This window comes from Stylophora pistillata, chromosome 14, assembly GCF_964205215.1.
Source record: "Stylophora pistillata chromosome 14, jaStyPist1.2, whole genome shotgun sequence".
Lineage (NCBI taxonomy): Eukaryota > Metazoa > Cnidaria > Anthozoa > Scleractinia > Pocilloporidae > Stylophora > Stylophora pistillata.
In genome coordinates this window covers 10,708,877-10,729,440 of record NC_142532.1, presented here as the reverse complement: position 1 = coordinate 10,729,440, position 20,564 = coordinate 10,708,877, and the positions used below count along the sequence as shown (strand labels likewise).

At 38.7% G+C, this 20,564-nt stretch overlaps 3 pseudogenes; 2 read left to right on the top strand and 1 right to left on the bottom strand.

The window, feature by feature from the left end:
• Positions 1 to 285: 285 nt before the first annotated feature.
• LOC148716497 (uncharacterized) lies at positions 286 to 3,924 on the top strand (annotated as a pseudogene).
• Positions 3,925 to 8,681: 4,757 nt separating this feature from the next.
• Positions 8,682 to 10,484, bottom strand: LOC148716496 (uncharacterized; annotated as a pseudogene).
• Positions 10,485 to 18,970: 8,486 nt separating this feature from the next.
• Positions 18,971 to 19,956, top strand: LOC148716495 (uncharacterized; annotated as a pseudogene).
• Positions 19,957 to 20,564: the final 608 nt, after the last annotated feature.

Below are 20,564 nucleotides of genomic sequence, written 5' to 3'. Positions count from 1 at the left end.
ATAGTTAACAGAGGGGACCCTATTAACTATGGTCTGGTACATCGTCGCCATCACAGGAATCGGTTGAGCTTGTGTCATGCCTTGAGTTGTGTCATGCCTTAAGTTGTTTCATGCCTTGAGTTGTACAATCAAAGTTTGTATCGGTTAGGACTTGAGCGAATAATTGATGACACGTTGCTTTCTTCAGCATGTTTCTCATTGATCTGTGACGTTAATGCAGTGATGGAAGAGTTCCCAAAACACGGGAAACTGTTCACAGCAAAGTCGGTCCCAGATTTATTAATTATGTATGCCTTGCAGAATGCTCAGGCTGGCAAAGTTAGTAAAGTTAATGAAGCGTTGTCGCTTCATGAGATAACGTATGATCATGCCAGCCAGGAAGATTTGGAGAAATTTCCCCAGATTCTGACAAATTTAGGGTGTCTGTACAACTGTTTTGCAGGCGAAAGAGCACAAGACGCTCAGGAAAGAACAAGCACATTAAGGGAAGCCCAAGCCTATTTTGAAGATCAATGGTCCATCTCATTCACTGCATTTTGTTTATGGGAACTTTTCGTACTCAAACAAATTGTCATATCACAAGGCAGTCACACACTTCGAAGCAGCCTTGAAAGGAAAAAGCGATGATACCGAGATTTTCCTAACAGTTGAAATCCCCGACCAGGGAGGTGCCAGAAGTGTAACTATTGACTCAGCTACCGGAGGTTTGTATTTTCTTTTCCTTTTCCATCAGGACATGCAAGACATTTACAGTCAAAGGAAAACCTTGCAAAAATTTACTGAAAATGCTTACGAGTCCCCAATTAACAAGAGGTCAGGTGCGCTTGAACTGTGTGCGTTTGCTCATGGTATTGCCGGTCTCAGGGGTAAAAAAGCCTTGCTGATGGAAGAGGCGAAGAAGGTGAGAAGGCGGCAGAGTTCGCACAGAAAGATGAGTATCTTGTGAACATCTCTGAGAAAAAACTACACCCAGCAAAGTGGCGACTCAGTGAAGCAGTGTACGTAACAGACAATGATCTTGTTGTGTTGACTGTAGTTATTGTTTTGACAGTGCTGCTTTTACCACGGATTGTGATTCATCCCTCCAAATCGTAATCATTCATATGTAGCTGTTTTTCTAAAGGTGGTTGTAAATTTATTGAGCCTTGGTACAGCTTACATGGTGCAGACTCATCATGATCCTCCTTTTGTGGCTGTAGGATGTCAACCATGCTAAATCGACAAGGCTATAGATAGCGATTTTTGGCTCCTTTAAAAATCTGTTTGACTTTTGAAATCTTTCAAGGATGAACAACATAATTATCCATAGATTTTGCTGGTCATATTTTGGGCAGCAAGAAAGGCATTCTATAAATTTAAAGTTATTTGTAAAATATATCTGCTTGACATAACCTTTTGAAATAAACTATAAAACTTTTTTCACCATTGATGACTTTTAAATTCTATAAATTCTATAAATTCTATAAATTTAAAGTTATTTGTAAAATATATCGGCTTGACATAACCTTTTGAAATAAATTATAAAACTTTTTTCACCATTGACGACTTTTAAATAAAATGATATTTGTGTGAAAAGAAAAAAAAGTTAGAAGATAACAGTTACATATTAGTAAACTCGTTTTCGGTTAAGAGCATAATCTAAACGTGATACATCGGCCACTGGTTTTTCTCCACCCATGATTTTCCCCTTTTTGGCGTTGAAGCAATTAGCCATTATATTCTAGCCCATAAAACATCGAGGCCAGCGTTTTTAGAACACGTCAGGAAAGACTTAAGCGTGTATGCCAGTTGTAGAGTCAATAAAATGGTATTAAGATAGTGAGGCTATTGTTGAAAACAGTTTGGTGATCTTTGACCGCAACCTTTTAGTACTAAAAACATTATTCTGATCTATCAAATGCAGTCGGGTGGTCCACTGTGAAATGAACGAAGCCCGGAAGCAATCTCTGTGTATTGAAATGACCCCTTTTGCTTCCAAGATAACAGGATCTCAAATATTTTTTTGAATCTTGTAAAAGAAAGTTTGACAAATTTGGATCGAGACGTTTTGCAAACAGAACCATAACTTCCAATAAACAGGCCCCACTCATTAAAGTTTTAGTCCAGATTCTTAGACAGTCCCCCAGGTCAAAAAATTTATGCTTGGAATGGATTTTGCTACTATCGAAATAACCGAAAATTTATAGCACTATCTTCAAACGTAGAGTGCTTTGATTGGTAGGACTCAGTCGGTACGAAATTGACAGACCTATTTGCAGAAAGTCTCGCTCATACTTTCCAAAGTTATTGTCAAGGTAACACTGACGCCTTGTTGGTTGTTTTGTCATTAACACCGTCACCAGATGGATTATTGGACCATTCCCTTGATGGGTATTCGATAAAAAATGCACTTCAGTTTACAATGCAGGCTTCATGGTGTTATTTGTGACTAAACAAGCCCCTCATGTAGTCAGTTTCTGGAGAGTCATACTTCGTCCCAAGCTGGATTTTGGCCGCCCACTCATCTCCGCGGTATCTCGTTCCCCGAAACAGCGGCTGGTAATGGAGCCTACCTTCCTCCTCCTTCCACGACTTGCCTAGAATCAGCTGCGTGGGAGACAGGCGGCGGCCCATACATGGTAGCTGTGTTCTCAGGCTTACTTGCCTGGAACTTCATTATGCCCTACTCCACGTTGAGTAAGGAATTTTAGTTCATTAGCCCTTAACATGCATATAATCCTCACCACGTTTAATGCAACTCTTATGACATCTTTCGGGACAAAAGGTTTAAAGATCATGATGACTGTTCGGAAGCGAAACGGGAAATCCAAACAAACACTTTAATTCCAACATGGTAAACTGTAGACTCACAGTAAACGACAACGACCATCAAACAAAACTGCTACTCGATAAACTAAAAACTTTTCAACTCCCTCAAAAAATCGCACACGTCAAAATTAAAAGGTCCGCGTGATTTGCTTACGATGTTATTAGCCTACGTAGTTCCAAAGCACACGCACGCGAGTCGCACGCGCACAAGTTCATTAACGTCTTCTTAACAATGACAATATTTTACCCCAATGGATCCTGTCCTTTATTCTCATGACCAGTGTATTTAAGGTGGTAGTTACAATGTAAGGAGAAACTAGATTCTGGTCGTTATTGGGGCTTTTTGGGTTGATGTTGTGCACTGGTTTCTTATAGTCTAAAGTTCGTTGTGTGCGTCTTATTTACTTTAATCAAAAATGATCTATTTTTTGGGAGAATAATCTACATTCTAAAATCATTAATCTTGACCATCTGCCAACCCTTTTAGTAATTTTGTTTGTTAGATCTAAGTTTAAAGTAAGTGAAATGCTGTAAGCTTTATAATATGCAATCATCACTGAAGAAAGCTTCTGAACAGTGGTGCGGCAGTCAATGATTGTTAAGGTTTCATTCTCAATAGAAGAGTCTAAGGGTATTTCCATTATGCAGTGTGATTCTTTTAGTTTTGTCACGTCATTGACACAGATATAAGCATTCTTGTTCAGAAAAATTATCAGGGACCAGTAATTTGACTCGCAACTCTTCATTTCATCTTGTTTCTCTATTATATTTGTATTTGCTAATAACACGGTTTTGTTTAAATTAATCGTAACGCTTAAGTGTTACTTCTGTTTGCGAACGTCTGAGGTATCTTTGTTTTTTTTTAAGTGTACGGAATACAATGTTGAGCATGGCAGACTTTTGAGTGTCTGTATTTGGTACAACTGAGAACGCTGACACAAATAGGCTGACACAAGAGCTTTGTTAATTGGTGGACCGGAATCTCCCAGGAAGGTTTGTATGAATCCTTTAATTTTAAAACTTATAGAAGGGAACCAACCAACAAACCAATCAACCCATCCAACCACACACCCACCAATGATCAGCCGACCAAATGGCTAACAAAACAAACAAAGGACCAACCAACTAAACGGACAAACAGACAGACAAACAAACGTGTGTAAAAGTAGATTCAGTCAGTCCACTTAACACTTGAACACTAGTCAGGGTCGCGGGTTAGTGCCTGTCTTACAAAAATAGAGTTTCCCAGCGTTAGGTTTCCCATGCGACTGAACCGTCGATGAGAATAACTTTTCGTTATTTCGCAGCCTCGAGAGGGTCCAGTGGAATCGACGGAACACTGTTGAGGTCAATTGTTTTAATTTGTAAGACGGAAACACAATCAATTACCTACCACTCGGGTAAGTAATTATTGTTCATCATGGTTATAACCACTACTGTTTATGTATATATCTAATAATTAAAGGTGAATTGTTTTTTAGAATACATACGGTAAAGATTTGTATTCTGTTAAAGGTGCTCTAAGAGGTTATTTGCTATTTAATCGTAAGTAGACACTGTCAGCATAATTTGTACACTACCCTTTGGACGACATTGTCACATATCAATAGTTTTTCTTATTCTTTGTGGGTAATTAATTGATTCCACCGAAAATTGTTACTTCAAATTAGATTAGCCTTGGATAATTCTGGCCGCAACAGGATTTGCTAGTCCACTTCACTTCAATTTTCCAAAATTTTAAAAAATTTTGTGCAAGACAAAAGCGCTGTTAGTTGTTATGGTAACTAAGATCTTTTCACAAACTACTTTCTTTAATCAGCTTTACAATTGTGTTTCCAAGTGCGTGGATCTTGACAATCATTTTACATTTATGACACAATGTAAATCTTAACCTTTGGTTTTTGAAAAATGTAAACAAAACTACATTTTTCATGTTTTAATTAAAATCGAACTTAGTGAAGCCAGTAAAGACCAGAAACGTTTGCGCTCAAATGACAAACGCATGAACACAAAAAATGACGGAATAAAATGAACAACTGTAAGAAGTCAAATTGTGATTGCCAACACCAATTCAGTTGGAAAAGATCGATATTTCTTTGACGAAACTAGGAATGAATCTGATCTGACTCTTTGGAATGAGTGTTCACTACTACAAGCTGCCAAATGGTGATCACCAGCACCATTTTGCCTAAATATAAGCAGCTGGTATATTGCCGTAGCTGTGTAGCAAAGTACTCTGTCTTAACTAGCAAAGTGTGCTTAATGACTCCAAAGACTTTCTTCGAGGCTTGGATACAACCTGACCTGGTAGTGAATAGCCGTTATCGCATTTACCTCCACTGTACGAGAGCTCAGCGGACTTTGAAGTTTCGAAACGAGGCTATCGGGTCACATAGGTAAAACTTTCAAGTAAATCGAAGCAAACGGCTACGTTTGGAGGTATTTTTATTCATTTTTTAAAGGATACAGCGTGTCCTCGTCATGGTTAGACATTCTGTTGCGTACGGGTGCAACAGTCTATTCAGTGAATCAGCAACTGACGAGATCCACGAGATTAGGATCGAAACCACGCTCTTGCCAAACACGTTCAACTATCAAACTAGAGGCGAACAAAACGTACATAGAAAACCTCTCAAATAAAGAACTTACAAACGACCAGATTAATTTACTGACAAAAGGGCTTAAATTCATTCCAACACCCGCTACAAAACAAAAACAGATCAGACAACAACTATTGTGTGACTTTGATCAGTTCACAAGGAGAATGCGTCTGATTTAGGTATTCCGAGGGAGTAATAGTAATAGTAATAGTAATCAAAGTTTAATGTCTTATCTTGGGGCATGGTTACCCATATTGCCCGAGCCAGAGGCTCATGTATGAAACGCAAGACAACAACCTATCCATCCCACCCCAGGGGAGGACATAAAAAAGCCACGCAAAAAAGCCACAAAAAAAAAAACCCATCCCTGCCAAGTCAAATCTACATGGATACCACCAATGCAAAAATCAATAGCCCTTGAAAGCTATTTAGAAGAGGTTAAAAGTGTCCTTTCAGAAATAGAAATTACAAAGCCAAAAGATAATTAGCTTCCGGCCGAACGCAAGGCGCTGAGGGCCTTGAAACGTGTCTGAGTTAAACCTCAAAAAGGCCGACAAAGGAACAACAACCGTAGTCATAAACAAACGCGACAAAATTTTGCCGTTCCTTTCACAGGCAGCCCAAGCTCACTACTAGAAAAGCGGGCGTGACTCTTATCGTGTTGCGCAACGTTTTATATTTATAAAAGTTTGTATGGGATGTTATCGGTTTGCCTTAAAAGAGAGAAAAAAATGTCTTGTTTTGAAATGAAATGGACTTACCTTATTGCCTTGTTGTTTTCTTTGTTGATTCCTAGCGTCTCAGGTCATTTTGAAGCGTTTTCGGCGAGTTAGCGCTATGTTGGTGTTCAACCGCAAAAAGAAAGACACTTGTCTAACTGCCATTTTGAAGCGTTTTCGGCGAGTTAGCGCTATGTTGGTGTTCAACTGCTAAAAGAAAGACACTTGTCAACTGCTAAAAGAAAGACACTTGTCTTTCTTTTAGCAGTTGAACACCAACATAGCGCTAACTCGCCGAAAACGTTTCAAAATGGCCTGAGACGCTAGGTATCGACAAAGAAAACAACATGCAACAAGGCAATAAGGTAAGTTCATTTTATTTGAAAACAAGACATTTTTTTCTCTTTTAAGGCAAACCGATAACATCCCATACAAACCTTTATAAATATAAAACGTTGCGCAACACGGTAAGAGTCACGTCCGCTTTTCTAGCAGTGAGCTTGGGCTGCCTGTGTTCCTTTCCGAAATGACAGCCATTCTTTCAATCTTCCTTTCGTGATGCCAGGACAATTACCACTAAAAATTTTAACCTTTTCCTCGGCAGAAAAAACGCAGATTCAAGAGTTATATGGTCAGACATGGAGTGTTTCTAGTGTTTCTCGAGAAACAAATGAATAAAGGCTGATAGTTTCGAAAGAAACTGTCTGGGGCTGCGTCGGTGCATGGGAGTAACGTAATAATTTGGATATATCAACAAAGTTGAAATGGTAAATTGGCCACCATAACGATTACAAAAGCCGACGTTTCCAGCGTTAGCCCTTCGTCGGAGCGAAAGACGAAGGGCTAACGCTCGAAACGTCAGCTTTTGTAATCGTTACGGTGGCCAATTTACCATTTCAACTTTGTTGATATATCCAAATTTTCTCGAGAAACGTTGACCCGATAGCCTCGTCCTGAAACTGTAGCTCCGCGGACCCTTTGCATTGCAGACACAAATGCGATAAGGGTTATTGTTGAACTGGGTTTTATTGTTCGAGAAGTTAATTTATGAATATCATGGGCTTATACTATTTTGCGAAACGAAACGAAATTGTACTATTTTGCGAAACGAAACAAAACGAAACGAAATTTTGCAAAATGGCGTTTTTTCGCCTTTATTTAGCAAACATGTCCTCTTCGTCCGAAACAAAATGTTTCCATTTATAAAATGATAAATATTTCTAAGAGCCTGGTCACCTCTCATTTTATTGACCATAGTAGATTTCGTTTCGCAAAGTAGTAATTTTGACAGAATTACTATTTTGCGAAATGGCGTTTTTTCACCTTTATTCAACAAATATGTCCTCTTCGTCCGAAACAAAATGTTTCCACCAATAAAATGATCAATGTATATGAGCGCGATCCTTCGCAGTAAAGCACTATTTGAGCAATAGTGAAAATCAGACCTGAAAAAAATTTCAGGCCTGTACGGGATTCGAACCACTGACCTCTGCGATACTAGTGCAGCGCTCTACCAATTGAGCTAACAAACCAACTGGGAGCAGGCCATCAAATTAATTCGATATAAACCCGTAGATGATAAATCAAACAACAACAAACATATGAAACATATGTGTGAACTGCGGTTATGAGACGTATATGAGCACGATCCTTCGCAGTAAAGCACTATTTGAGCAATAGTGAAAATCAGACCTGAAAAAAATTTCAGGCCTGTACGGGATTCGAACCACTGACCTCTGCGATACTAGTGCAGCGCTCTACCAATTGAGCTAACAAACCAACTGGGAGCAGGCCATCAAATTAATTCGATATAAACCCGTAGATGATAAATCAAACAACAACAAACATATGAAACATATGTGTGAACTGCGGTTATGAGACGTATATGAGCACGATCCTTCGCAGTAAAGCACTATTTGAGCAATAGTGAAAATCAGACCTGAAAAAAATTTCAGGCCTGTACGGGATTCGAACCACTGAACCACTTTTTCAGGTCTGATTTTCACTATTGCTCAAATAGTGCTTTACTGCGAAGGATCGTGCTCATATACGTCTCATAACCGCAGTTCACACATATGTTTCATATGTTTGTTGTTGTTTGAAAATGATCAATGTTTCTAAGAGCCTGGTCACCTCTCATTTTATTGACCGTAACAGAACTCGTTTCGCAAAGTAGTAATTTTGACAGAATTATTATTTTGCGAAATGGCGTTTTTTCGCCTTTATTTAGCAAATATGTCCTCTTCGTCCGAAACCAAATATGTCCACTAATAAAATGATCAATATTTCTCAGAGCCTGGTCACCTCTCAATTTATTGACCATAATAGAAACTCGTTTCGCAAAGTAGTAATTTTGACAGAATTACTATTTTGCGAAAAGGCGTTTTTTTCACCTTTATTTAGCAAATATGTCCTCTTTGCCCGAAACAAAATGAAAGACAACTACTTGTTTTTGTTTTCGATTGCTCTTTATTTTCTCGGAGTTTACTCTTTATTGTTGTTATAATTCTGTTTTCTATTCTGCTCTGTATTCCTTATATTTTGTTCTGTTCTATCTATGGTTGCCGCAACTCAATTTTATAGCTGACCAACAAGCCACATGCGTGACTGGCAATTCCAGCCGAACTCAATTAACGCTCGATGTTTGGTCAAACTGCTTGGAAAATACGTTATAAGGTGACCAGAGGTGACCAGGCTCTTGGCTTGTTAGCTCAATTGGTAGAGCGCTGCACTAGTATCGCAGAGGTCAGTGGTTCGAGTCCCGTACAGGCCTGATTTTTTTCAGGTCTGATTTTCGCTATTGCATAAATAGCGCTATTTACTGCGAGGATCGTGCATCATACGTATAATTACTGTTAGCTTAGGGAATTTATGCACAAGATTTGTCAAAGGTGCTATACTTGAAAGTGGCTCAAATATTTATCGTTCTTGCTTACCATATCACATTTAACAATAAAAAATTGCGATAAAACATTTCTTAAAAACATTTTAAGATTAAAAAAATGCTAAAAGACAACGACGCTTCGACGTTAGCTAAACGTCATTATCAAGTCAAAATATGTTTGTGAGTTCCAGTCTGTAAATACTTAAAAAACAATAGCTGATTAAAAGCTGTAACGTGAGAAAAAGATGATTAAAAATATTAAACAAAAAGTTTCGCACGGATGGAGTCCGTCTGGATATTTAAATTAGGCGTAAGATTCTTTATGAAGAGCACTTCGAATACTAAACAATCAAATTTTCCCTGGCACTTTCTTAAGACTGTGAATTGGGTTTCTTTAAAGAGGTTGTTGTTACCGTGAGTTTTTAAGAAATGTCTACCGATTGCCCAATTTTTGTGCTCAGCAATGCGTTGATGAAGGTGTCGGGCTGTGTATCCGACATAGTCTCCATCACACAGATCACATGAATAAAGATAAACAACACACTGCCTATTAACAATTGACGGCTTAATTTCTTTGGGTTTAAGATCTTGCCCCAATTTCTTGCTCACGAAAACTAGCTGCAAAGGGCCAATCTTATAGCTAAGATCGCGTAACTGCTTCCGAACCGCACTGATTAGTGGCCACTTGATCTTTAAATGGAAGACTAATTCTTGACTATGCTGCTTTCGTCATTGTTTCTTAGAAGAATCAATAAGACTCATCGGATAATCAAGGCGACTAAATTTTGAGTGCAACTTGGCACATTCTGCATTGAAAGCCTCTGTTGTAAACGACAAGGCATAGGCACGATGTTACATTGTCTTTAATAAAGAGTCTTTATAACGTTTATCAGTGTGACTTTGGAAGTGCAGGAGCAATCCAGTGTTTGTTGGTTTTCTGTAAACTTGAGTTTCAAGTTTGGTTCCGTTCTTGACGATTTCAATGCTGATGAAAGGGATCTTGTTATCCACAGGGAGCTCCATCGTCAAAGTTAGACTGGGGTGTAGGCCATTCAGAATACTAAGAAACTCAGCAGCAGCATCAGCGCTCGGCATTCTAGCCAGGGTATCATCGACGTACCTCTTATATAACTGGGGCATCAAGCCATCGCTCCTCTAATGGCCAATGAAGACATTGGCCATTAGAGGAGCATTGGGCGAGCCCATAGCCACACCATCTGTCTGTTGGTAAAGTTGACCATTAAACTGGAAAAGCTGATTGGTTGTGGCAATTTCGAGTAGTCTAGCAAGCTGATCCTGTTGCAGATTAAGGCCATAGGTTATGTTAAACCAATCATCAATAAAAACTTTGTTGACTAAGAGTTTAACTGTCTCATTCAAAGGCACATTGGTAAAAAGACTGTGACGTCCTAAACATATTTTGACTTGATAATGACGTTTAGCTAACGTCGAAGCCTCGTCGTCTTTTAGCAATTTTTTAATGTTAAAAAGATTTTAAGAAATGTTTTATCCAAATTTTTTATTGTTAAGGTGGCTAGTACTAGTTTCCTCGCGCGGGGAGCAGGTCACTCTTACGTCACGCGCGAGAGAAACGTGCGAAAGAAGCGCGAGATTAAAAGACGAAAATTCAAAACAAAGATGACGACGCGAGGCTTTTTTTCTACTTTTGTAAGAAGTTTACCTAACAGCGTGTATTTGATCACAGGCGGCCCAAGCTCTCTTTGAGAACCACACAAGGAACACAATTTGCATATTTATAAAGATTTGTATGGGATTTTCTACAAGATATCAACAGAGATAGTTAAAAGTGAAAATATTAAATAAAAATGGCTTACCTTGTTCCATACGTGTGTTGTTTGCTCCTGGTGTCGTTATTTTACCGATTTCACTTGATTTAAGCGTTTTTTTTAAATCCTGGTTTTCTACCACATAAAGAGAAGACTTCTCTGTGAAACTTGAAGGAAAATAATATAATACAGCCAGAGGTTGTGAGTAGGTCCTTTAAGATGAGCCTGGGAGGCTGTCTTTGACGGCTATTGAATGATTTTCTAAGCAGCAAACGTCTGTAAACATCAGACCGTGGGTGCTCGCGCGAACACACGCGATAGTCAGCGGTAGCTATAACAGATCATGAGCAAATGTCGATCTTATAGAATCCAGATTTTTAAATGCGCGAGAACGCGCGTGGGAATTGCTAAACTCACGAAAGCTATTGCATGAAAACAAGTTCAGTGACCCCTTCTTTTTCTTTTTTCAATATGATAATAATGTCGAAAGGAATCGTCAGAAAAAAAAAATAGAAAATTCTATGGAAGAACATTTGCGATGCATGAAAATTTCCTTTTTCTAGATTTTATGAAATTCCGGCTCCGTAGAATTTTTTAAAAATCTTTGTACATTTTCCTTTTCAAGTGCCGAAAGCAATCACTAAGAAAAATCACGGGGTCACCTAGTTAGTTTACAAATAATTTGAGCCATTCAAAGTTATAAACTATTAAAAAGATGAAAACTGGTACCAGCCACCTTAAATGCTCTTCAAAATCATTTCTTGTTCGATTACCATATCATCTTGCTTTTGCCAGACAGTTAAAGTGCACCTAAACCTAAAAATTCTTTTTCCCTTAACGAAATGAGCTTATTTTTTGGATTATTTCTGTGCAAAATTTTTTAATTTGCTCAAATCTTTAATTTTCTGTGCCCAGAAAAAATACGGAAAATCGGCCGCCATCTTACCCCACGAACGAGTTTAAAGAGGAATTTTCAGTTCTTTGGGAAGGTTGTCGTCGATATTGTCCGAAATATGCCGACTAGGTGTGTTGTATGAGGAATGTATGAAGCGCGATACCCTCTTGCAAATTTCGCACGTTGCTACATCCTTCTACAACACACTTAGTCGGCATATTTTCGGACAATATCGACCACAACCTCCCCAAACATGTGAAAATGTGTGAAATGCAGACTTTCGTGTTCTCGATTTGACGTCACACTACCCGCTAGAGCCATTTCTCTTTAAACTCCCCCGGTCGTGGGGCAAGATGGCGGCCGATTTTCCATATTTTGACTGGGCACAGAAAATTAAAGATTTGAGCAAATAAAAAAGTGTTTGCACAGCAATACTCCAAAAAATACGTTTATTTCGTTAAGCGAAAAAAGTTTTGGATTTAGGTGCACTTTAAACAAAAAACTTGACAATCGTATCACAACGGTCATCGATCATTAGCGATGAACACCAATCATATTTGGTAAAGTTTGCCGGAAATAGGCGCCGGATCGAGTATTGTCAGGCTGTATATTGAAAAGTGGGACGCCCTGACCTGGACACCTGTTTTAGAGCAATTTGTTTGGCTTTGAGCACTACAAATCTGCCATGAAAGATATGTTCTGTGTTCAAGATATGTTCTATGTTTCTGTAAATTGACATCGAGGGAATAAAGCAGATTGATCGAATTTGTCATAAACATATGGTAGAAAAAAAATTTGCCAATAAAAATTCAATGTTTGTTAATTTCAATTCAACAAAACTTTGACGTCAGGCAACAATAACTGTCTAAACATAAACTTTTAATTCTTTATGTTAAAAAACTACAAATTTTATTAAGGTATTGCCTGAAAGTAAGGGGTAGCACAGAGACAAAAGTTACATGTAAATATATATAAAATCTTAGTTGTTTAAATAATTTCCTAACAACTTTAAATGGCAAAAACTTGATAACTTTCAGACTTAAAAGCATTTAAAACTGCATTTTGTACATTTAAATGCAACCAATGTAAATTAGGGAACCTGATTCTTGCAAAGAATAGCAAGGGAACAGGAGTCAAAATCTTACTTTTTCCAAAAAAAGTTACTCGGCTGCCCACTTTTAGAACTTCTCCTTTCATCAATATGCTCTTTGAATTAGAATGTTTTAAGTGGAACTGAGAGTAACTTGAATTAAATCAATAACAATAACTGGAAAGGAGTAAAAAATTTTTTTCCTTAAAAAACAAAAAGAAAAAAATGTTGTAAATTATTTCAAGTTTTTTCGTGAGATCTTTAAGTATTCCAGCGTTTGAAGGTATGACGCTCACCTTTGCTTGAATCCAACTAAATTATCAAGAACTTTAAAATAGCAAAAACAGTAACTTGAATCATTTTAAAATTCTTTCTAGCAACTGTAATTGTAATTTGAAGACCATCCATATCTAACTGAATAAGAAATGAAAATCTTGTTTCCAACAGTTTTAGTAGTATTTGATGAGATACAAAAAGTAACCTTTGAAGTTGTGTCTTCGACAAATACCCGCTTGACAAAGCAATCTTAGCTTAAGTTTATTTAAGTAAACAATTGACGAGTAAAACAACATGTTATGTTAATGGTTTGTTTCTCCCTGAGTGTCATAAGATGGTGTTTCATTTATATGGAGTAGTTTTCTACCAGCCAAGTTGTAAGTTGTAAGTGATTTTCATCTCCACAAGCATGTCTTTTGAATTGCCCTCTGTAAAGTTAGCATAGAGCTAACTTTCTGTATTATTGCAGATGAGCATAAAAATATTTTTATAGTCTTTATTTTTGTGTTCTTTGTTCATTAACTATGTCTTTTTAAAGCGTCATAAAACGGCCGATACCAATACCAAATATTCGATACTGGTGATACCGAGGTAAGATCGGAAAATATCGATACTAGCGAAAAGTATCAGTGCTTTTCAGTGACACAGTGACACATCAGTGGCACATGACCTGCGCGATCTTTGTCTCGCACCAGCGACCAACCGCTGAAAAGAAGCCGAAAAGACTCTTGGCTATTAACTCTGGCTTGAGGTTGGGCAATGAGCACCGCAGCGCACCAGTCTAAGTGTTGTGTGAGCACTTCGAGAGTGAAATCACTGATGACTATGAGTTTCGAATTTTATGTCGAAACTCATGTATAACTTAAACAGTTCAAGATAACCCTAAATTTTGACTTAGCATTGAACTCGATGACGTCACCGTATCGATATCGGAGAAAAACGTCAATATCGTCCTCAGTTGTACCGCTGTACTTATCTCCCCTTCTTGTAGCTATGTCCTCTGACGTAATGTGATACGGTGGCCAATCATATCTTGAGATCTATCGGGCTAAACGTGACTTGGGATTAGTTAAGAGACTCCGTTATAGTTGTGTCTTCCAGCTTCAAGGGGATCATGATAAGTTGAAAATTTGACCTGTATTTTCTCGTAACAACAGATGAACAACCTTCTGCTGATTTCAGGAAATTAAACTTGCTGTCCGTATGGTCATTGCGAACCAGATCATTGGGCTCTCGCACACACGTTACTTCCCTTGAAATTCTATCGTTTCAAACGATAGAATTTCAAGGGAAGAAATCTTCACATATATGATGCACAATCCTCGCAGTAGATAGCGTTATTTAAGCAATAGCGAAAATCAGACCTGAAAAAAATCAGGCCTGTACGGGATTCGAACCACTGACCTCTGCGATACTAGTGCAGCGCTCTACCAATTGAGCTAACAAGCCAACTGGGAGCAGGTCGTTAAGTTGATTCGTAATAAACCCGTGAAAGTGATAAATCAGATACAATGAAATATATGAAGTTCATATATTTTGAACTGCGGTATTAGATACATATGATGCACGATCCTCGCAGTAGATAGCGCTATTTAAGCAATAGCGAAAATCAGACCTGAAAAAAATCAGGCCTGTACGGGACTCGAACCACTGACCTCTGCGATACTAGTGCAGCGCTCTACCAATTGAGCTAACAAGCCAACTGGGAGCAGGCCGTTCAGTTGATTCGTAATAAACCCGTGAAAGTGATAAATCAGTTACAATGAAATATATGAAGTTCATATATTTTGAACTGTGGTATTAGATACATATGATGCACGATCCTCGCAGTAGATAGCGCTATTTAAGCAATAGCGAAAATCAGACCTGAAAAAAATCAGGCCTGTACGGGACTCGAACCACTGACCTCTGCGATACTAGTGCAGCGCTCTACCAATTGAGCTAAGAAGCCAGCTGGGAGCAGGCCGTTAAGTTGATTCGTAATAAACCCGTGAAAGTGATAAATCAGATACAATGAAATATATGAAGTTTATATATTTTGAACTGCGGTATTAGATACATATGCCCTGCTCCCAGTTGGGTTGTTAGCTCAATTGGTAGAGCGCTGTACTAGTATCGCAGAGGTCAGTGGTTCGAGTCCCGTACAGGCCTGATTTTTTCAGGTCTGATTTTCGCTATTGCTTAAATAGCGCTATCTACTGCGAGGATCGTGCATCATATGTATCTAATACCGCAGTTCAAAATATATGAACTTCATATATTTCATTGTATCTGAAGAAGTCTTCGTTAAAGACCAGCACGGATTTCTTGTATGGCCCTTTATTGATCACGTGGAATTATCGCCTTCAAACTATATTTTTTCCCTTAAAGCGTGTCTTGAAGTGATTTTCCCTTTTTGCAAAGAAATGGAGGTTTTATGAAAATTGTTTCCAGTAAGGGTTGATTGTGTATGAGATTTCAATGCTCCATCATTACTTGTTTTCAATTTTTAACTGCCGAGTGGTACGGTGTGACAAAAAGCAATAAACGTTCGTGACCTTTTGGCTTTTGTATATGTACAACAGCCGATGGTCCAGAGGCAAAGTTGATCCCTGACAGAGACCTTTCTATGATGCTTTTGGGGTACCCTGTTGCTATGAGGGGTTGTTTGAACTTCAAAAGGCTGTTATATCTTAAAGTTTTTATTATATTTTATTTTCAAAGCACCGATCATGAAAGAAACGCAAGGAAGGGTAATATACGGCGGCCCATAGGGGACACGCTATCCACTCTTTAAATTCAATTTATCGAGCGATAAAAATTATTGCGCGATAAATGAAGAACTTGTCAGGTCGCACGTGATCGGCTGTCACGTATGTTGTTTCCCTGGACTAGAGGACTAAGGCTACAATAGTCGAGGAGGTGTATTTTAAGGTCAATACTTCGTTTATCTTCGTGAAAGGATCATTGAGGAGTACCTTGCAATACTTATACGACACATAGCTCTTTGAATCAGCACAGTAAACCCAGATTTTGCGAAATGTTACCAGACACTTTCAGAGATGACTGTCAGTGTCTGAAAACGAGTGCGGATTATCTAAAATCTTCCTACTACAGGTTTGTAAATTTCTAGAAGGGAGAAGTGTAGACGAGCGCGTTACTGCCAGGTTTCGAGAACAAAAGGTGAGAATGGTAGTTGTATATACGTATGAGCTTTGACCAAGAAAGCCTACGCATCGACCGCGCTAAAACGAAGCAGCAGAAAGAAGCGTTGACGGAAGAAATAAGCAGAGCTGGCAAGGTCGAGGAAATTCATGCCGCTCGATTAGGAAGAGTGTTGGAGGAACCGGACATAGATGAACCATAAGTTGCCGTTCGTGTGCGTCACATCGACATGGGATTGGTTAAGCGAGCTGTCAAACCATACCAATTTAATTTAATAATAAGTTCTTATATAGCGCATTAAAATTGAACTCTATGCGCTTTACAATTACAAATTAAGAAAATTTCAATAAAAATCCTATACATGCAATTCGCTACTCTATCTAAACTAATGAATTATTACGTGTTATACATATGTTTGACAACGTACGATATCAAAAAATCTGGTGGCTTAATTTTTGAAAAGATAAGTTTTCAATAAGCGTTTAAAGGAGTCAACAGATTCGGCGTTTTTTATGCATTCAGGTAATTGATTCCACAATCAATACCAAGCGATGGCTGCAGTGTACGATTGGATTGACTCACTACAGATACTTCCACTTCTCCCTCTGCATGCACCAGGCGATATGTTAGACTCGTCCTTACTTGCAGAGGACGCGGAAGGTAAAGTTCTTTTCATGGAACCAAGAGACGATCCAATTCCACTATGTGCTGACGACCAAGAAATTTCATTTTAAAGGTTTTGGCCAACATGGAAATGTCGAAACTGCACTGGACGACTCTCCCTTAGACATTGGCGAAGTAGGGACAACACCGCTCTTAAATCTATTGGCTATGGAGACGAATAGCGAGGAGGAGGGCATTCCAGAGTAAGTTGCGTCAAAAGCATCCTTATTTCGGTGTCGATATGAATTTCTCCTCTCAGTTTTTCTTAAAGAATAGCTGGATTAGACAATGTACATGTACGGAATAAGTGGAGGTTATTGCTCTGGTGATCACACGTTCACAAACTGATGTCCGTAAAAAATTTATTCAACCTCTTACTTTGTTAAACGAACACCGTGAGAACTAAAATAAAAGTACAAACAAATTACAAATGAGATCGAGGAAATAATCAGATATAAATACATTTCATGCGACTCAAAAGTTACAAGACAAAGGAAAATTAACGTTACAACGATGTCGTAAGCAACTTTCGCTTAAACTAAATTTTAAGCCTAACTTACTTCGCAAAACGCGAAATCACAATGAAAGAAAGAAGGATACAAATTGCTTAATCAAATAAACTAAAAGGCGTAAAAATATTTACCTTGGTGCCGCTATCACTAGTACAATTAAAAAAGGTTTGAGCACGGCGGCTAAAACTTCGCTTTGAGTTGAAAGATCTTGCGTCAACTGATGATAAAAAAAAAAAAAAACAACTAACCTTTATACATAAAAATGGAAAAAGGTTAGTTGCACGCGCGGCCTCGTAACATAAGCGCGCGATCTTTAATTTAGTTGCATGCGCGTATCGCAAGCGCTCACGAAAGCGCCGCGACAGCCCGCAAGCTGTATAAAGGTTATGAGTTTTATGGAAATTGGTTGCCTCTGACTGTTCTTATTTCTGAAACAGACGTTTCGGCTAATGCTTAAGTCTTCATCAGTGATATGAGAAACGAAGATCGTTATCATACGCTATTTAAAGTTAAAAAAAAAAACGTGACGTGAATCTTGCGCGCGTAACTATGTATTTGATGCTCGCGCGAGGTCTTTATAGGCCTCTGGAAGTACGATGTAATCGTTCCCAGCAATCGGATCCAAAGTAGAGTGCCAGGCTTCAAGGGAAAGTCTCTCGTGGTAATTAGATTCGAAACCAACGACCCTGACGTTTGTAAAGTCCATGTTATGGTCGAAAAGGTGGACATGGCTTGCGACTTTGGAGTAAGTGAAAACCTGCAACTGGCTTTTTGTGCTCCGCAATTCTGGTCCTTAATGACTCTCTGGCCATAGTACTTAAAATTACACTGTGTGCAATTGATTTTGTACACCATGCCTGACTTCTGGCGGTCAGGTTCGTCTCGCTCCATGAGGCGTGGAAAAAGGCTGTTGATTGTTTGCTGTGGTTTGTAGGCTACTTTGACCTTTTGTTGTTTCAATATGCGACTTATTTTCTCGGAAACACCCTCTACATGCGGCAACACTACAAAGCCATTGAAGTTGATCTGGGCGGGTTGTTTAAATAGCACTCTCTCACAGTTCCGTAAAAATGTCATTGGATAATTGTTATCTCGCAGAACGGCCTTTACTTGTTGTAAAACCTGAGAAAGGATGGGACTGTGAAGATCCTACCAGCTGATAAAGGAAGATCCATAGTTGTGATGGATAGTGATGAGTACAAAGAGAAAGTAGCCGTTTTATTAAACGACACAAAAACGTACCTGAAATTAACGGATAAAAGATTGCACCCCACAACAAGTGTTGAAAAAGATCTTAACAAAATCCTACTTGCTATCAAGTACGAGAATAACGGCACAGCCCCGCAAATTGGCCCAAATGTATACAGAAAACTACACTGCGGTAATTCAACGCCAGCATTTTTTTTGCGGTCTTCCGAAAATTCACAAACCTGGAAGGCCATTGCGACCCATCACTAGCAGCATCGGTAGCCTCACTTATGCGGTCTCCAAATATCTAGTTTCAGTCCTGTCACCTCTGAGAAAGAATACCTTCACAGTCCAAAATAGTTCCGTTTTCACGCAACAAATAAAACAGCTCTCCATCTCCAGCGATGAAGTCCCTGTTCGAAGTGAAGTCCCTGTTCACCTCCATACTTGTGGACTTAGCCCTCACAATAACGAAGGAGAGACTACAACGAGACCGGAATCTAGCAGAACGTACCAATCTTTCTGTTGGCAACATTTTGAGACTTTCAGATTTTGTCCTCAACCACAAGCGCCTTGGTCAATTAGTGGAGTTAGCACTATATAAATTATGTTAAATTAAACAGTTATTTTAAATTTTTTAACCGTATCGTTGGTGAATGGAATACCTTTGCTAATCACATTAGAGAATCAGATAGTATTGAAACCTTTAAGAAGAATGTTTTAAATTTTATTAAGGATAAGGATAATTAGGGCATCTATTTTTATATTTCTATATAGTTTTGCTATATTAAATTGTTTTAATTAGAGGGGGCATCCCTTGTATGGTGTGTCAGCGCTTCTGGTTGTCTCCTTCTCCACAACTTTTCCTTTTATGGTTTTTATTAACCTTAATTGTAAGTAATACTAATTGTTTGTGTATTCTTGTGGAGTGAATTTGTAATGAAGAAATAGATAAATGAATAAATAAACAGATTTTTGGATGCGCCATGGGTTCTCCCATTAGTTCTGTTTTAGCCGACCTGGTTATGGAAGAAATTGAGGAAACGGCGATCTCCACGTTCTCGTACCCTCCCAAATGGTGGTTTAGGTATGTTGACGATAGTCATTCTTGTATAAAAAAGGATCAAGTCGACAAATTCAACAAACATTTGAACTCAATTAACCCGAACATACAGTTTACTTTAGAATTAGAAAACACCAACGGACAAGGCTTGCCTTTTTTAGACACCTTAACAAGTAGACGCGGCAAAAAAATTCATGTGGATGTTTACAGAAAACCGACACATACCGACCGTTATCTCGATTTCTTTTCCTGTCATCCTATGCGCCATAAAAGATCCATTGCTAACACCTTACTGAAGAGAGGAAACAACATTCCATCTACCAATAAAGGTAAACGGGAAGAAATACAACAAGTAAAGGCCTTTCTGCGAGATAACAATTATCCAATGACTTTTATACGGAACTGTGAGAGAGTGTTATTTAAACAACCCGCCCAGACCAACTTCAATGGCTTTGTAGTGCTGCCGTATGTACAGGGTGTTTCCGAGAAAATAAGTCGCATATTGAAACAACAAAAGGTCAAAGTAGCCTACAAACCACAGCAAACAATCAACAGCCTTTTTCCACGCCTCAAGGAGCGGGACGAACCTGACCGCCAAAAGTCAGGCATGGTGTACAAAATCAATTGAACACAGTGTAATTTTAAGTACTATGGCCAAACAGAGAGTCATTAAAGACCAGAATTGCGGAGCACAAAAAGCCAGTTGCAGGTTTTGATCATGACATGGACCTTACAAACGTCAGGGCCGTTGGTTTCGAATCTAATTACCACGAGAGTTTTCCTTGAAGCCTGGCACTCTACTTTGGATCCGATTGCTGGGAACGATTACATCGTACTTCCAGAGGCCTATAAAGACCTCGCGCGAGCATCAAATACATAGTCACGCGCGCAAGCTTTGCGTCAAGGTTTTTTTTTTTTACTTTAAATTGCGTATG